The 17,495-nt window shown below is 43.9% G+C and overlaps 14 non-coding genes across 14 annotated transcripts; all 14 read left to right on the top strand.

The window, feature by feature from the left end:
* Positions 1-390: 390 nt before the first annotated feature.
* Positions 391-473, top strand: trnal-cag (transfer RNA leucine (anticodon CAG)). Its single transcript has one exon. It is a non-coding gene; the product is annotated as a tRNA-Leu (tRNA).
* Positions 474-554: 81 nt separating this feature from the next.
* Positions 555-635, top strand: trnas-aga (transfer RNA serine (anticodon AGA)). The gene has a single exon. It is a non-coding gene; the product is annotated as a tRNA-Ser (tRNA).
* Positions 636-2,684: 2,049 nt separating this feature from the next.
* Positions 2,685-2,767, top strand: trnal-cag (transfer RNA leucine (anticodon CAG)). Its single transcript has one exon. It is a non-coding gene; the product is annotated as a tRNA-Leu (tRNA).
* An 81-nt stretch (positions 2,768-2,848) lies between these two features.
* trnas-aga (transfer RNA serine (anticodon AGA)) lies at positions 2,849-2,929 on the top strand. The gene has a single exon. It is a non-coding gene; the product is annotated as a tRNA-Ser (tRNA).
* Positions 2,930-4,978: 2,049 nt separating this feature from the next.
* trnal-cag (transfer RNA leucine (anticodon CAG)) lies at positions 4,979-5,061 on the top strand. The gene has a single exon. It is a non-coding gene; the product is annotated as a tRNA-Leu (tRNA).
* Positions 5,062-5,142: 81 nt separating this feature from the next.
* Positions 5,143-5,223, top strand: trnas-aga (transfer RNA serine (anticodon AGA)). Its single transcript has one exon. It is a non-coding gene; the product is annotated as a tRNA-Ser (tRNA).
* Positions 5,224-7,272: 2,049 nt separating this feature from the next.
* trnal-cag (transfer RNA leucine (anticodon CAG)) lies at positions 7,273-7,355 on the top strand. Its single transcript has one exon. It is a non-coding gene; the product is annotated as a tRNA-Leu (tRNA).
* An 81-nt stretch (positions 7,356-7,436) lies between these two features.
* On the top strand, positions 7,437-7,517 carry trnas-aga (transfer RNA serine (anticodon AGA)). Its single transcript has one exon. It is a non-coding gene; the product is annotated as a tRNA-Ser (tRNA).
* A 2,213-nt stretch (positions 7,518-9,730) lies between these two features.
* On the top strand, positions 9,731-9,811 carry trnas-aga (transfer RNA serine (anticodon AGA)). Its single transcript has one exon. It is a non-coding gene; the product is annotated as a tRNA-Ser (tRNA).
* A 2,049-nt stretch (positions 9,812-11,860) lies between these two features.
* Positions 11,861-11,943, top strand: trnal-cag (transfer RNA leucine (anticodon CAG)). The gene has a single exon. It is a non-coding gene; the product is annotated as a tRNA-Leu (tRNA).
* An 81-nt stretch (positions 11,944-12,024) lies between these two features.
* On the top strand, positions 12,025-12,105 carry trnas-aga (transfer RNA serine (anticodon AGA)). The gene has a single exon. It is a non-coding gene; the product is annotated as a tRNA-Ser (tRNA).
* A 2,213-nt stretch (positions 12,106-14,318) lies between these two features.
* On the top strand, positions 14,319-14,399 carry trnas-aga (transfer RNA serine (anticodon AGA)). Its single transcript has one exon. It is a non-coding gene; the product is annotated as a tRNA-Ser (tRNA).
* A 2,049-nt stretch (positions 14,400-16,448) lies between these two features.
* trnal-cag (transfer RNA leucine (anticodon CAG)) lies at positions 16,449-16,531 on the top strand. Its single transcript has one exon. It is a non-coding gene; the product is annotated as a tRNA-Leu (tRNA).
* An 81-nt stretch (positions 16,532-16,612) lies between these two features.
* Positions 16,613-16,693, top strand: trnas-aga (transfer RNA serine (anticodon AGA)). The gene has a single exon. It is a non-coding gene; the product is annotated as a tRNA-Ser (tRNA).
* Positions 16,694-17,495: the final 802 nt, after the last annotated feature.

The raw sequence follows: 17,495 nt of genomic DNA, 5'->3' as shown, positions 1-17,495 counted from the left end.
TACACTGAATTTGTATTGTGAGAATGAGACAGTTTTCAAAAATGATTCAACATCACACGGGCGCATCATTGCAGAGTAAGGAAAAGGCTTTATGCAAGTTCGCACGTCTGTCATAAAGAGTTTTAAAGTGTTTTGAAATATAGCCACTTGTGGGAACCTTACACAGTAACTCTGTGCTAATATTCGGAGTATGTAAATAACATGATAGCCTTACCCTCACATAAGATTTTTCCAGAACATGTGCACTGATAAGAATTGTTGATAAGTTTCTTGATCTGTAGCATGTTAGAGTTCTGTCAGTTTATGGACAACTCGGGCTCAAAGGCAGCGCTCATCATTGCATAAAAAGAGGGGGCGTGGTCTCATGGTCCCCGCCACCCACGGCAGCGTGTCGGGATGGCCGAGCGGACCAAGGCGCTGCGTTCAGGTCGCAGTCTCGTCTAGAGGCGTGGGTTCGAATCCAACTTCTGACAAGCTTTTCTCACTCGACATTTCATGCGTTGCGTCGGTGCTCTTCAGCTTCAGAGCTGTGCAGTATCGACCTGCGGCACGTGGTAGTCATGGCCGAGAGGTTAAGGCGATGGACTAGAAATCCATTGGGTTTTCCCGCGCAGGTTCGAGTCCTGCTGACTACGTGAGTGTTCTCTGCTGTTCATGAGCTTTGAGTCTGCCTGCAAAACTGCCTTTCCTATCTGGGAGGGAGTCTAAGCCCTCTTCTCTCTCTGAGTTTCCATGTGCGGAGCTCTCTTATTTGTCCATCAAAGGCATGATCATTTCAGGCCTTTGCTATGCTGTGTTTCCACCGTAGCCGGCTTTCTTACTTCACCCAATTGTTACCAACAGGTGTATCTGTAATAGGTGATGAAGAACAACCCAGTTCTTGTCCTGTAGTTCTTCCGCCCTACAGAATCTAGTTGCCTGCCTAATATAACTTGACTGTTACGTCACAGCCAGTCCTTCGATGTCATCTTTACATAGCCTTTGAAAAGAACACTCCTAAGGCCTGCACACCAGTGCTTGGACCTATCGGTACCAAACTCGCTGGCTCTAATCTAAGCCTTGACCAGATGGTGCACGGAGCTTTTCGTGGTGCTGCATCATTCGGCCTCAAGTTTTTTAGCCTCTGAAATACACATTGGAAATGACAGGGCAAAATGCACTTAAAAAAAAAACAAAAAAAAAACACGACCGCGAGGCCTGTGCATCAATGATTTCACTTAGCCACACCAAACTCAATGGCTTTAACCTATCCTTTGGACAGAGGGAGGTCATCGACTTTTAAAGCCCCATTCTTTAAAGTTGGACCTAGGGCGACCCGTTTCTCTTTAGACGTAGACATTGCTTTAAGGTGAGGGTTGCCGCTGTAAATTCCTAAAAACATAACAAGCCAATTTTGCACCAGGAGAGTTTCTTCTTAAACCCAATGTAGCGCAATTGTTAGATTTACTGCACTCTTTCAATTATTTTAGAGTAAACTATACTAAAGGTATTCTCTGTGGGACACTGGATCACCAGGAAAGGACTTGGGCACCATTGCTTGGTCTGAAGTTGAACTTCACTCAGCAAAATTAAACACAAACCTAAATGCTCTCACAGCAAGAAGAGTTTCAAGGTCAAGGTGGGCTTTTGCGCCAGTTGAACATAATAACTCTTGCACCCAAATCTGCTATCGCAAGCCTTAAATACCAAGCCTCTTAGTAGGGCAATCTAGTGCCATTTTCACTGGACACTCGTAAGAAGCAGAAGTCATTTATTTTGCTCATTTCATAAGGAGACAACGAAGCATGGTGCAGCGCAACTGTGGATCAGAAGTTCGGATAAAGAGCTCATCCAGCAATTGAACCTGGGATCACTCACACCCTAAGCAAGAATCAGACACCTAGACCAACGAGCCCAGTTCCCGCAGCTTGCTTTGTTATTCTTTCGACGTTTGCCTCTTGTCCACATTCTGCTCAATTGGCATTATTGATTTGTTACAATTTTCCTTTGATCAATTTAGAGTTCATTTGATGACTTTATTGGCAAGAGATCAGCACGCTGTTTAAAAATGAGCTGTCCCAGAGAAAGGTCTCACTCCTGCTTCAAAATGTATACCATTTTCTTTTTTATTCCGTTGAAAGCGAAAGCTCGTCAGACGCTGGTATATAAATTTGAACACCTAGCGCGCTATGTAAAAATGAATAAAATGCTTTTCTTTTCCCAAATTCAAAAGCAAATGTTGAAATATTTCAAGGAAGGGGTATTATTCCTCATCTTTGATTCAACACTAAAATCAATGCAAAGCATGCTTGCAATACACTGAATTTGTATTGTGAGAATGAGACAGTTTTCAAAAATGATTCAACATCACACGGGCGCATCATTGCAGAGTAAGGAAAAGGCTTTATGCAAGTTCGCACGTCTGTCATAAAGAGTTTTAAAGTGTTTTGAAATATAGCCACTTGTGGGAACCTTACACAGTAACTCTGTGCTAATATTCGGAGTATGTAAATAACATGATAGCCTTACCCTCACATAAGATTTTTCCAGAACATGTGCACTGATAAGAATTGTTGATAAGTTTCTTGATCTGTAGCATGTTAGAGTTCTGTCAGTTTATGGACAACTCGGGCTCAAAGGCAGCGCTCATCATTGCATAAAAAGAGGGGGCGTGGTCTCATGGTCCCCGCCACCCACGCCAGCGTGTCGGGATGGCCGAGCGGACCAAGGCGCTGCGTTCAGGTCGCAGTCTCGTCTAGAGGCGTGGGTTCGAATCCAACTTCTGACAAGCTTTTCTCACTCGACATTTCATGCGTTGCGTCGGTGCTCTTCAGCTTCAGAGCTGTGCAGTATCGACCTGCGGCACGTGGTAGTCATGGCCGAGAGGTTAAGGCGATGGACTAGAAATCCATTGGGTTTTCCCGCGCAGGTTCGAGTCCTGCTGACCACGTGAGGGTTCTCTGCTGTTCATGAGCTTTGAGTCTGCCTGCAAAACTGCCTTTCCTATCTGGGAGGGAGTCTAAGCCCTCTTCTCTCTCTGAGTTTCCATGTGCGGAGCTCTCTTATTTGTCCATCAAAGGCATGATCATTTCAGGCCTTTGCTATGCTGTGTTTCCACCGTAGCCGGCTTTCTTACTTCACCCAATTGTTACCAACAGGTGTATCTGTAATAGGTGATGAAGAACAACCCAGTTCTTGTCCTGTAGTTCTTCCGCCCTACAGAATCTAGTTGCCTGCCTAATATAACTTGACTGTTACGTCACAGCCAGTCCTTCGATGTCATCTTTACATAGCCTTTGAAAAGAACACTCCTAAGGCCTGCACACCAGTGCTTGGACCTATCGGTACCAAACTCGCTGGCTCTAATCTAAGCCTTGACCAGATGGTGCACGGAGCTTTTCGTGGTGCTGCATCATTCGGCCTCAAGTTTTTTAGCCTCTGAAATACACATTGGAAATGACAGGGCAAAATGCACTTAAAAAAAAAAAAAAAAAAAAACACGACCGCGAGGCCTGTGCATCAATGATTTCACTTAGCCACACCAAACTCAATGGCTTTAACCTATCCTTTGGACAGAGGGAGGTCATCGACTTTTAAAGCCCCATTCTTTAAAGTTGGACCTAGGGCGACCCGTTTCTCTTTAGACGTAGACATTGCTTTAAGGTGAGGGTTGCCGCTGTAAATTCCTAAAAACATAACAAGCCAATTTTGCACCAGGAGAGTTTCTTCTTAAACCCAATGTAGCGCAATTGTTAGATTTACTGCACTCTTTCAATTATTTTAGAGTAAACTATACTAAAGGTATTCTCTGTGGGACACTGGATCACCAGGAAAGGACTTGGGCACCATTGCTTGGTCTGAAGTTGAACTTCACTCAGCAAAATTAAACACAAACCTAAATGCTCTCACAGCAAGAAGAGTTTCAAGGTCAAGGTGGGCTTTTGCGCCAGTTGAACATAATAACTCTTGCACCCAAAGCTGCTATCGCAAGCCTTAAATACCAAGCCTCTTAGTAGGGCAATCTAGTGCCATTTTCACTGGACACTCGTAAGAAGCAGAAGTCATTTATTTTGCTCATTTCATAAGGAGACAACGAAGCATGGTGCAGCGCAACTGTGGATCAGAAGTTCGGATAAAGAGCTCATCCAGCAATTGAACCTGGGATCACTCACACCCTAAGCAAGAATCAGACACCTAGACCAACGAGCCCAGTTCCCGCAGCTTGCTTTGTTATTCTTTCGACGTTTGCCTCTTGTCCACATTCTGCTCAATTGGCATTATTGATTTGTTACAATTTTCCTTTGATCAATTTAGAGTTCATTTGATGACTTTATTGGCAAGAGATCAGCACGCTGTTTAAAAATGAGCTGTCCCAGAGAAAGGTCTCACTCCTGCTTCAAAATGTATACCATTTTCTTTTTTATTCCGTTGAAAGCGAAAGCTCGTCAGACGCTGGTATATAAATTTGAACACCTAGCGCGCTATGTAAAAATGAATAAAATGCTTTTCTTTTCCCAAATTCAAAAGCAAATGTTGAAATATTTCAAGGAAGGGGTATTATTCCTCATCTTTGATTCAACACTAAAATCAATGCAAAGCATGCTTGCAATACACTGAATTTGTATTGTGAGAATGAGACAGTTTTCAAAAATGATTCAACATCACACGGGCGCATCATTGCAGAGTAAGGAAAAGGCTTTATGCAAGTTCGCACGTCTGTCATAAAGAGTTTTAAAGTGTTTTGAAATATAGCCACTTGTGGGAACCTTACACAGTAACTCTGTGCTAATATTCGGAGTATGTAAATAACATGATAGCCTTACCCTCACATAAGATTTTTCCAGAACATGTGCACTGATAAGAATTGTTGATAAGTTTCTTGATCTGTAGCATGTTAGAGTTCTGTCAGTTTATGGACAACTCGGGCTCAAAGGCAGCGCTCATCATTGCATAAAAAGAGGGGGCATGGTCTCATGGTCCCCGCCACCCACGGCAGCGTGTCGGGATGGCCGAGCGGACCAAGGCGCTGCGTTCAGGTCGCAGTCTCGTCTAGAGGCGTGGGTTCGAATCCAACTTCTGACAAGCTTTTCTCACTCGACATTTCATGCGTTGCGTCGGTGCTCTTCAGCTTCAGAGCTGTGCAGTATCGACCTGCGGCACGTGGTAGTCATGGCCGAGAGGTTAAGGCGATGGACTAGAAATCCATTGGGTTTTCCCGCGCAGGTTCGAGTCCTGCTGACCACGTGAGTGTTCTCTGCTGTTCATGAGCTTTGAGTCTGCCTGCAAAACTGCCTTTCCTATCTGGGAGGGAGTCTAAGCCCTCTTCTCTCTCTGAGTTTCCATGTGCGGAGCTCTCTTATTTGTCCATCAAAGGCATGATCATTTCAGGCCTTTGCTATGCTGTGTTTCCACCGTAGCCGGCTTTCTTACTTCACCCAATTGTTACCAACAGGTGTATCTGTAATAGGTGATGAAGAACAACCCAGTTCTTGTCCTGTAGTTCTTCCGCCCTACAGAATCTAGTTGCCTGCCTAATATAACTTGACTGTTACGTCACAGCCAGTCCTTCGATGTCATCTTTACATAGCCTTTGAAAAGAACACTCCTAAGGCCTGCACACCAGTGCTTGGACCTATCGGTACCAAACTCGCTGGCTCTAATCTAAGCCTTGACCAGATGGTGCACGGAGCTTTTCGTGGTGCTGCATCATTCGGCCTCAAGTTTTTTAGCCTCTGAAATACACATTGGAAATGACAGGGCAAAATGCACTTAAAAAAAAAAAAAAAAAAAAACACGACCGCGAGGCCTGTGCATCAATGATTTCACTTAGCCACACCAAACTCAATGGCTTTAACCTATCCTTTGGACAGAGGGAGGTCATCGACTTTTAAAGCCCCATTCTTTAAAGTTGGACCTAGGGCGACCCGTTTCTCTTTAGACGTAGACATTGCTTTAAGGTGAGGGTTGCCGCTGTAAATTCCTAAAAACATAACAAGCCAATTTTGCACCAGGAGAGTTTCTTCTTAAACCCAATGTAGCGCAATTGTTAGATTTACTGCACTCTTTCAATTATTTTAGAGTAAACTATACTAAAGGTATTCTCTGTGGGACACTGGATCACCAGGAAAGGACTTGGGCACCATTGCTTGGTCTGAAGTTGAACTTCACTCAGCAAAATTAAACACAAACCTAAATGCTCTCACAGCAAGAAGAGTTTCAAGGTCAAGGTGGGCTTTTGCGCCAGTTGAACATAATAACTCTTGCACCCAAAGCTGCTATCGCAAGCCTTAAATACCAAGCCTCTTAGTAGGGCAATCTAGTGCCATTTTCACTGGACACTCGTAAGAAGCAGAAGTCATTTATTTTGCTCATTTCATAAGGAGACAACGAAGCATGGTGCAGCGCAACTGTGGATCAGAAGTTCGGATAAAGAGCTCATCCAGCAATTGAACCTGGGATCACTCACACCCTAAGCAAGAATCAGACACCTAGACCAACGAGCCCAGTTCCCGCAGCTTGCTTTGTTATTCTTTCGACGTTTGCCTCTTGTCCACATTCTGCTCAATTGGCATTATTGATTTGTTACAATTTTCCTTTGATCAATTTAGAGTTCATTTGATGACTTTATTGGCAAGAGATCAGCACGCTGTTTAAAAATGAGCTGTCCCAGAGAAAGGTCTCACTCCTGCTTCAAAATGTATACCATTTTCTTTTTTATTCCGTTGAAAGCGAAAGCTCGTCAGACGCTGGTATATAAATTTGAACACCTAGCGCGCTATGTAAAAATGAATAAAATGCTTTTCTTTTCCCAAATTCAAAAGCAAATGTTGAAATATTTCAAGGAAGGGGTATTATTCCTCATCTTTGATTCAACACTAAAATCAATGCAAAGCATGCTTGCAATACACTGAATTTGTATTGTGAGAATGAGACAGTTTTCAAAAATGATTCAACATCACACGGGCGCATCATTGCAGAGTAAGGAAAAGGCTTTATGCAAGTTCGCACGTCTGTCATAAAGAGTTTTAAAGTGTTTTGAAATATAGCCACTTGTGGGAACCTTACACAGTAACTCTGTGCTAATATTCGGAGTATGTAAATAACATGATAGCCTTACCCTCACATAAGATTTTTCCAGAACATGTGCACTGATAAGAATTGTTGATAAGTTTCTTGATCTGTAGCATGTTAGAGTTCTGTCAGTTTATGGACAACTCGGGCTCAAAGGCAGCGCTCATCATTGCATAAAAAGAGGGGGCGTGGTCTCATGGTCCCCGCCACCCACGGAAGCGTGTCGGGATGGCCGAGCGGACCAAGGCGCTGCGTTCAGGTCGCAGTCTCGTCTAGAGGCGTGGGTTCGAATCCAACTTCTGACAAGCTTTTCTCACTCGACATTTCATGCGTTGCGTCGGTGCTCTTCAGCTTCAGAGCTGTGCAGTATCGACCTGCGGCACGTGGTAGTCATGGCCGAGAGGTTAAGGCGATGGACTAGAAATCCATTGGGTTTTCCCGCGCAGGTTCGAGTCCTGCTGACTACGTGAGTGTTCTCTGCTGTTCATGAGCTTTGAGTCTGCCTGCAAAACTGCCTTTCCTATCTGGGAGGGAGTCTAAGCCCTCTTCTCTCTCTGAGTTTCCATGTGCGGAGCTCTCTTATTTGTCCATCAAAGGCATGATCATTTCAGGCCTTTGCTATGCTGTGTTTCCACCGTAGCCGGCTTTCTTACTTCACCCAATTGTTACCAACAGGTGTATCTGTAATAGGTGATGAAGAACAACCCAGTTCTTGTCCTGTAGTTCTTCCGCCCTACAGAATCTAGTTGCCTGCCTAATATAACTTGACTGTTACGTCACAGCCAGTCCTTCGATGTCATCTTTACATAGCCTTTGAAAAGAACACTCCTAAGGCCTGCACACCAGTGCTTGGACCTATCGGTACCAAACTCGCTGGCTCTAATCTAAGCCTTGACCAGATGGTGCACGGAGCTTTTCGTGGTGCTGCATCATTCGGCCTCAAGTTTTTTAGCCTCTGAAATACACATTGGAAATGACAGGGCAAAATGCACTTTAAAAAAAACAAAAAAAAAAACACGACCGCGAGGCCTGTGCATCAATGATTTCACTTAGCCACACCAAACTCAATGGCTTTAACCTATCCTTTGGACAGAGGGAGGTCATCGACTTTTAAAGCCCCATTCTTTAAAGTTGGACCTAGGGCGACCCGTTTCTCTTTAGACGTAGACATTGCTTTAAGGTGAGGGTTGCCGCTGTAAATTCCTAAAAACATAACAAGCCAATTTTGCACCAGGAGAGTTTCTTCTTAAACCCAATGTAGCGCAATTGTTAGATTTACTGCACTCTTTCAATTATTTTAGAGTAAACTATACTAAAGGTATTCTCTGTGGGACACTGGATCACCAGGAAAGGACTTGGGCACCATTGCTTGGTCTGAAGTTGAACTTCACTCAGCAAAATTAAACACAAACCTAAATGCTCTCACAGCAAGAAGAGTTTCAAGGTCAAGGTGGGCTTTTGCGCCAGTTGAACATAATAACTCTTGCACCCAAAGCTGCTATCGCAAGCCTTAAATACCAAGCCTCTTAGTAGGGCAATCTAGTGCCATTTTCACTGGACACTCGTAAGAAGCAGAAGTCATTTATTTTGCTCATTTCATAAGGAGACAACGAAGCATGGTGCAGCGCAACTGTGGATCAGAAGTACGGATAAAGAGCTCATCCAGCAGTTGAACCTGGGATCACTCACACCCTAAGCAAGAATCAGACACCTAGACCAACGAGCCCAGTTCCCGCAGCTTGCTTTGTTATTCTTTCGACGTTTGCCTCTTGTCCACATTCTGCTCAATTGGCATTATTGATTTGTTACAATTTTCCTTTGATCAATTTAGAGTTCATTTGATGACTTTATTGGCAAGAGATCAGCACGCTGTTTAAAAATGAGCTGTCCCAGAGAAAGGTCTCACTCCTGCTTCAAAATGTATACCATTTTCTTTTTTATTCCGTTGAAAGCGAAAGCTCGTCAGACGCTGGTATATAAATTTGAACACCTAGCGCGCTATGTAAAAATGAATAAAATGCTTTTCTTTTCCCAAATTCAAAAGCAAATGTTGAAATATTTCAAGGAAGGGGTATTATTCCTCATCTTTGATTCAACACTAAAATCAATGCAAAGCATGCTTGCAATACACTGAATTTGTATTGTGAGAATGAGACAGTTTTCAAAAATGATTCAACATCACACGGGCGCATCATTGCAGAGTAAGGAAAAGGCTTTATGCAAGTTCGCACGTCTGTCATAAAGAGTTTTAAAGTGTTTTGAAATATAGCCACTTGTGGGAACCTTACACAGTAACTCTGTGCTAATATTCGGAGTATGTAAATAACATGATAGCCTTACCCTCACATAAGATTTTTCCAGAACATGTGCACTGATAAGAATTGTTGATAAGTTTCTTGATCTGTAGCATGTTAGAGTTCTGTCAGTTTATGGACAACTCGGGCTCAAAGGCAGCGCTCATCATTGCATAAAAAGAGGGGGCGTGGTCTCATGGTCCCCGCCACCCACGGAAGCGTGTCGGGATGGCCGAGCGGACCAAGGCGCTGCATTCAGGTCGCAGTCTCGTCTAGAGGCGTGGGTTCGAATCCAACTTCTGACAAGCTTTTCTCACTCGACATTTCATGCGTTGCGTCGGTGCTCTTCAGCTTCAGAGCTGTGCAGTATCGACCTGCGGCACGTGGTAGTCATGGCCGAGAGGTTAAGGCGATGGACTAGAAATCCATTGGGTTTTCCCGCGCAGGTTCGAGTCCTGCTGACTACGTGAGTGTTCTCTGCTGTTCATGAGCTTTGAGTCTGCCTGCAAAACTGCCTTTCCTATCTGGGAGGGAGTCTAAGCCCTCTTCTCTCTCTGAGTTTCCATGTGCGGAGCTCTCTTATTTGTCCATCAAAGGCATGATCATTTCAGGCCTTTGCTATGCTGTGTTTCCACCGTAGCCGGCTTTCTTACTTCACCCAATTGTTACCAACAGGTGTATCTGTAATAGGTGATGAAGAACAACCCAGTTCTTGTCCTGTAGTTCTTCCGCCCTACAGAATCTAGTTGCCTGCCTAATATAACTTGACTGTTACGTCACAGCCAGTCCTTCGATGTCATCTTTACATAGCCTTTGAAAAGAACACTCCTAAGGCCTGCACACCAGTGCTTGGACCTATCGGTACCAAACTCGCTGGCTCTAATCTAAGCCTTGACCAGATGGTGCACGGAGCTTTTCGTGGTGCTGCATCATTCGGCCTCAAGTTTTTTAGCCTCTGAAATACACATTGGAAATGACAGGGCAAAATGCACTTTAAAAAAAACAAAAAAAAAAACACGACCGCGAGGCCTGTGCATCAATGATTTCACTTAGCCACACCAAACTCAATGGCTTTAACCTATCCTTTGGACAGAGGGAGGTCATCGACTTTTAAAGCCCCATTCTTTAAAGTTGGACCTAGGGCGACCCGTTTCTCTTTAGACGTAGACATTGCTTTAAGGTGAGGGTTGCCGCTGTAAATTCCTAAAAACATAACAAGCCAATTTTGCACCAGGAGAGTTTCTTCTTAAACCCAATGTAGCGCAATTGTTAGATTTACTGCACTCTTTCAATTATTTTAGAGTAAACTATACTAAAGGTATTCTCTGTGGGACACTGGATCACCAGGAAAGGACTTGGGCACCATTGCTTGGTCTGAAGTTGAACTTCACTCAGCAAAATTAAACACAAACCTAAATGCTCTCACAGCAAGAAGAGTTTCAAGGTCAAGGTGGGCTTTTGCGCCAGTTGAACATAATAACTCTTGCACCCAAAGCTGCTATCGCAAGCCTTAAATACCAAGCCTCTTAGTAGGGCAATCTAGTGCCATTTTCACTGGACACTCGTAAGAAGCAGAAGTCATTTATTTTGCTCATTTCATAAGGAGACAACGAAGCATGGTGCAGCGCAACTGTGGATCAGAAGTACGGATAAAGAGCTCATCCAGCAGTTGAACCTGGGATCACTCACACCCTAAGCAAGAATCAGACACCTAGACCAACGAGCCCAGTTCCCGCAGCTTGCTTTGTTATTCTTTCGACGTTTGCCTCTTGTCCACATTCTGCTCAATTGGCATTATTGATTTGTTACAATTTTCCTTTGATCAATTTAGAGTTCATTTGATGACTTTATTGGCAAGAGATCAGCACGCTGTTTAAAAATGAGCTGTCCCAGAGAAAGGTCTCACTCCTGCTTCAAAATGTATACCATTTTCTTTTTTATTCCGTTGAAAGCGAAAGCTCGTCAGACGCTGGTATATAAATTTGAACACCTAGCGCGCTATGTAAAAATGAATAAAATGCTTTTCTTTTCCCAAATTCAAAAGCAAATGTTGAAATATTTCAAGGAAGGGGTATTATTCCTCATCTTTGATTCAACACTAAAATCAATGCAAAGCATGCTTGCAATACACTGAATTTGTATTGTGAGAATGAGACAGTTTTCAAAAATGATTCAACATCACACGGGCGCATCATTGCAGAGTAAGGAAAAGGCTTTATGCAAGTTCGCACGTCTGTCATAAAGAGTTTTAAAGTGTTTTGAAATATAGCCACTTGTGGGAACCTTACACAGTAACTCTGTGCTAATATTCGGAGTATGTAAATAACATGATAGCCTTACCCTCACATAAGATTTTTCCAGAACATGTGCACTGATAAGAATTGTTGATAAGTTTCTTGATCTGTAGCATGTTAGAGTTCTGTCAGTTTATGGACAACTCGGGCTCAAAGGCAGCGCTCATCATTGCATAAAAAGAGGGGGCGTGGTCTCATGGTCCCCGCCACCCACGGAAGCGTGTCGGGATGGCCGAGCGGACCAAGGCGCTGCGTTCAGGTCGCAGTCTCGTCTAGAGGCGTGGGTTCGAATCCAACTTCTGACAAGCTTTTCTCACTCGACATTTCATGCGTTGCGTCGGTGCTCTTCAGCTTCAGAGCTGTGCAGTATCGACCTGCGGCACGTGGTAGTCATGGCCGAGAGGTTAAGGCGATGGACTAGAAATCCATTGGGTTTTCCCGCGCAGGTTCGAGTCCTGCTGACTACGTGAGTGTTCTCTGCTGTTCATGAGCTTTGAGTCTGCCTGCAAAACTGCCTTTCCTATCTGGGAGGGAGTCTAAGCCCTCTTCTCTCTCTGAGTTTCCATGTGCGGAGCTCTCTTATTTGTCCATCAAAGGCATGATCATTTCAGGCCTTTGCTATGCTGTGTTTCCACCGTAGCCGGCTTTCTTACTTCACCCAATTGTTACCAACAGGTGTATCTGTAATAGGTGATGAAGAACAACCCAGTTCTTGTCCTGTAGTTCTTCCGCCCTACAGAATCTAGTTGCCTGCCTAATATAACTTGACTGTTACGTCACAGCCAGTCCTTCGATGTCATCTTTACATAGCCTTTGAAAAGAACACTCCTAAGGCCTGCACACCAGTGCTTGGACCTATCGGTACCAAACTCGCTGGCTCTAATCTAAGCCTTGACCAGATGGTGCACGGAGCTTTTCGTGGTGCTGCATCATTCGGCCTCAAGTTTTTTAGCCTCTGAAATACACATTGGAAATGACAGGGCAAAATGCACTTTAAAAAAAACAAAAAAAAAAACACGACCGCGAGGCCTGTGCATCAATGATTTCACTTAGCCACACCAAACTCAATGGCTTTAACCTATCCTTTGGACAGAGGGAGGTCATCGACTTTTAAAGCCCCATTCTTTAAAGTTGGACCTAGGGCGACCCGTTTCTCTTTAGACGTAGACATTGCTTTAAGGTGAGGGTTGCCGCTGTAAATTCCTAAAAACATAACAAGCCAATTTTGCACCAGGAGAGTTTCTTCTTAAACCCAATGTAGCGCAATTGTTAGATTTACTGCACTCTTTCAATTATTTTAGAGTAAACTATACTAAAGGTATTCTCTGTGGGACACTGGATCACCAGGAAAGGACTTGGGCACCATTGCTTGGTCTGAAGTTGAACTTCACTCAGCAAAATTAAACACAAACCTAAATGCTCTCACAGCAAGAAGAGTTTCAAGGTCAAGGTGGGCTTTTGCGCCAGTTGAACATAATAACTCTTGCACCCAAAGCTGCTATCGCAAGCCTTAAATACCAAGCCTCTTAGTAGGGCAATCTAGTGCCATTTTCACTGGACACTCGTAAGAAGCAGAAGTCATTTATTTTGCTCATTTCATAAGGAGACAACGAAGCATGGTGCAGCGCAACTGTGGATCAGAAGTACGGATAAAGAGCTCATCCAGCAGTTGAACCTGGGATCACTCACACCCTAAGCAAGAATCAGACACCTAGACCAACGAGCCCAGTTCCCGCAGCTTGCTTTGTTATTCTTTCGACGTTTGCCTCTTGTCCACATTCTGCTCAATTGGCATTATTGATTTGTTACAATTTTCCTTTGATCAATTTAGAGTTCATTTGATGACTTTATTGGCAAGAGATCAGCACGCTGTTTAAAAATGAGCTGTCCCAGAGAAAGGTCTCACTCCTGCTTCAAAATGTATACCATTTTCTTTTTTATTCCGTTGAAAGCGAAAGCTCGTCAGACGCTGGTATATAAATTTGAACACCTAGCGCGCTATGTAAAAATGAATAAAATGCTTTTCTTTTCCCAAATTCAAAAGCAAATGTTGAAATATTTCAAGGAAGGGGTATTATTCCTCATCTTTGATTCAACACTAAAATCAATGCAAAGCATGCTTGCAATACACTGAATTTGTATTGTGAGAATGAGACAGTTTTCAAAAATGATTCAACATCACACGGGCGCATCATTGCAGAGTAAGGAAAAGGCTTTATGCAAGTTCGCACGTCTGTCATAAAGAGTTTTAAAGTGTTTTGAAATATAGCCACTTGTGGGAACCTTACACAGTAACTCTGTGCTAATATTCGGAGTATGTAAATAACATGATAGCCTTACCCTCACATAAGATTTTTCCAGAACATGTGCACTGATAAGAATTGTTGATAAGTTTCTTGATCTGTAGCATGTTAGAGTTCTGTCAGTTTATGGACAACTCGGGCTCAAAGGCAGCGCTCATCATTGCATAAAAAGAGGGGGCGTGGTCTCATGGTCCCCGCCACCCACGGAAGCGTGTCGGGATGGCCGAGCGGACCAAGGCGCTGCATTCAGGTCGCAGTCTCGTCTAGAGGCGTGGGTTCGAATCCAACTTCTGACAAGCTTTTCTCACTCGACATTTCATGCGTTGCGTCGGTGCTCTTCAGCTTCAGAGCTGTGCAGTATCGACCTGCGGCACGTGGTAGTCATGGCCGAGAGGTTAAGGCGATGGACTAGAAATCCATTGGGTTTTCCCGCGCAGGTTCGAGTCCTGCTGACTACGTGAGTGTTCTCTGCTGTTCATGAGCTTTGAGTCTGCCTGCAAAACTGCCTTTCCTATCTGGGAGGGAGTCTAAGCCCTCTTCTCTCTCTGAGTTTCCATGTGCGGAGCTCTCTTATTTGTCCATCAAAGGCATGATCATTTCAGGCCTTTGCTATGCTGTGTTTCCACCGTAGCCGGCTTTCTTACTTCACCCAATTGTTACCAACAGGTGTATCTGTAATAGGTGATGAAGAACAACCCAGTTCTTGTCCTGTAGTTCTTCCGCCCTACAGAATCTAGTTGCCTGCCTAATATAACTTGACTGTTACGTCACAGCCAGTCCTTCGATGTCATCTTTACATAGCCTTTGAAAAGAACACTCCTAAGGCCTGCACACCAGTGCTTGGACCTATCGGTACCAAACTCGCTGGCTCTAATCTAAGCCTTGACCAGATGGTGCACGGAGCTTTTCGTGGTGCTGCATCATTCGGCCTCAAGTTTTTTAGCCTCTGAAATACACATTGGAAATGACAGGGCAAAATGCACTTTAAAAAAAACAAAAAAAAAAACACGACCGCGAGGCCTGTGCATCAATGATTTCACTTAGCCACACCAAACTCAATGGCTTTAACCTATCCTTTGGACAGAGGGAGGTCATCGACTTTTAAAGCCCCATTCTTTAAAGTTGGACCTAGGGCGACCCGTTTCTCTTTAGACGTAGACATTGCTTTAAGGTGAGGGTTGCCGCTGTAAATTCCTAAAAACATAACAAGCCAATTTTGCACCAGGAGAGTTTCTTCTTAAACCCAATGTAGCGCAATTGTTAGATTTACTGCACTCTTTCAATTATTTTAGAGTAAACTATACTAAAGGTATTCTCTGTGGGACACTGGATCACCAGGAAAGGACTTGGGCACCATTGCTTGGTCTGAAGTTGAACTTCACTCAGCAAAATTAAACACAAACCTAAATGCTCTCACAGCAAGAAGAGTTTCAAGGTCAAGGTGGGCTTTTGCGCCAGTTGAACATAATAACTCTTGCACCCAAAGCTGCTATCGCAAGCCTTAAATACCAAGCCTCTTAGTAGGGCAATCTAGTGCCATTTTCACTGGACACTCGTAAGAAGCAGAAGTCATTTATTTTGCTCATTTCATAAGGAGACAACGAAGCATGGTGCAGCGCAACTGTGGATCAGAAGTACGGATAAAGAGCTCATCCAGCAGTTGAACCTGGGATCACTCACACCCTAAGCAAGAATCAGACACCTAGACCAACGAGCCCAGTTCCCGCAGCTTGCTTTGTTATTCTTTCGACGTTTGCCTCTTGTCCACATTCTGCTCAATTGGCATTATTGATTTGTTACAATTTTCCTTTGATCAATTTAGAGTTCATTTGATGACTTTATTGGCAAGAGATCAGCACGCTGTTTAAAAATGAGCTGTCCCAGAGAAAGGTCTCACTCCTGCTTCAAAATGTATACCATTTTCTTTTTTATTCCGTTGAAAGCGAAAGCTCGCCAGACGCTGGTATATAAATTTGAACACCTAGCGCGCTATGTAAAAATGAATAAAATGCTTTTCTTTTCCCAAATTCAAAAGCAAATGTTGAAATATTTCAAGGAAGGGGTATTATTCCTCATCTTTGATTCAACACTAAAATCAATGCAAAGCATGCTTGCAATACACTGAATTTGTATTGTGAGAATGAGACAGTTTTCAAAAATGATTCAACATCACACGGGCGCATCATTGCAGAGTAAGGAAAAGGCTTTATGCAAGTTCGCACGTCTGTCATAAAGAGTTTTAAAGTGTTTTGAAATATAGCCACTTGTGGGAACCTTACACAGTAACTCTGTGCTAATATTCGGAGTATGTAAATAACATGATAGCCTTACCCTCACATAAGATTTTTCCAGAACATGTGCACTGATAAGAATTGTTGATAAGTTTCTTGATCTGTAGCATGTTAGAGTTCTGTCAGTTTATGGACAACTCGGGCTCAAAGGCAGCGCTCATCATTGCATAAAAAGAGGGGGCGTGGTCTCGTGGTCCCCGCCACCCACGGAAGCGTGTCGGGATGGCCGAGCGGACCAAGGCGCTGCGTTCAGGTTGCAGTCTCGTCTAGAGGCGTGGGTTCGAATCCCACTTCTGACAAGCTTTTCTCACTCGACATTTCATGCGTTGCGTCGGTGCTCTTCAGCTTCAGAGCTGTGCAGTATCGACCTGCGGCACGTGGTAGTCATGGCCGAGAGGTTAAGGCGATGGACTAGAAATCCATTGGGTTTTCCCGCGCAGGTTCGAGTCCTGCTGACTACGTGAGTGTTCTCTGCTGTTCATGAGCTTTGAGTCTGCCTGCAAAACTGCCTTTCCTATCTGGGAGGGAGTCTAAGCCCTCTTCTCTCTCTGAGTTTCCATGTGTGGAGCTCTCTTATTTGTCCATCAAAGGCATGATCATTTCAGGCCTTTGCTATGCTGTGTTTCCACCGTAGCCGGCTTTCTTACTTCACCCAATTGTTACCAACAGGTGTATCTGTAATAGGTGATGAAGAACAACCCAGTTCTTGTCCTGTAGTTCTTCCGCCCTACAGAATCTAGTTGCCTGCCTAATATAACTTGACTGTTACGTCACAGCCAGTCCTTCGATGTCATCTTTACATAGCCTTTGAAAAGAACACTCCTAAGGCCTGCACACCAGTGCTTGGACCTATCGGTACCAAACTCGCTGGCTCTAATCTAAGCCTTGACCAGATGGTGCACGGAGCTTTTCGTGGTGCTGCATCATTCGGCCTCAAGTTTTTTAGCCTCTGAAATACACATTGGAAATGACAGGGCAAAATGCACTTAAAAAAAAAAAAAAAAAAAAACACGACCGCGAGGCCTGTGCATCAATGATTTCACTTAGCCACACCAAACTCAATGGCTTTAACCTATCCTTTGGAAAGAGGGAGGTCATCGACTTTTAAAGCCCCATTCTTTAAAGTTGGACCTAGGGCGACCCGTTTCTCTTTAGACGTAGACATTGCTTTAAGGTGAGGGTTGCCGCTGTAAATTCCTAGAAACATAACAAGCCAATTTTGCACCAGGAGAGTTTCTTCTTAAACCCAATGTAGCGCAATTG

Source organism: Electrophorus electricus, chromosome 19, assembly GCF_041902795.1.
Source record: "Electrophorus electricus isolate QZ-2024a chromosome 19, ASM4190279v1, whole genome shotgun sequence".
In the NCBI taxonomy this organism is placed as follows: Eukaryota; Metazoa; Chordata; class Actinopteri; order Gymnotiformes; family Gymnotidae; genus Electrophorus; species Electrophorus electricus.
This window is presented reverse-complemented; position numbering and strand designations above follow the sequence as displayed.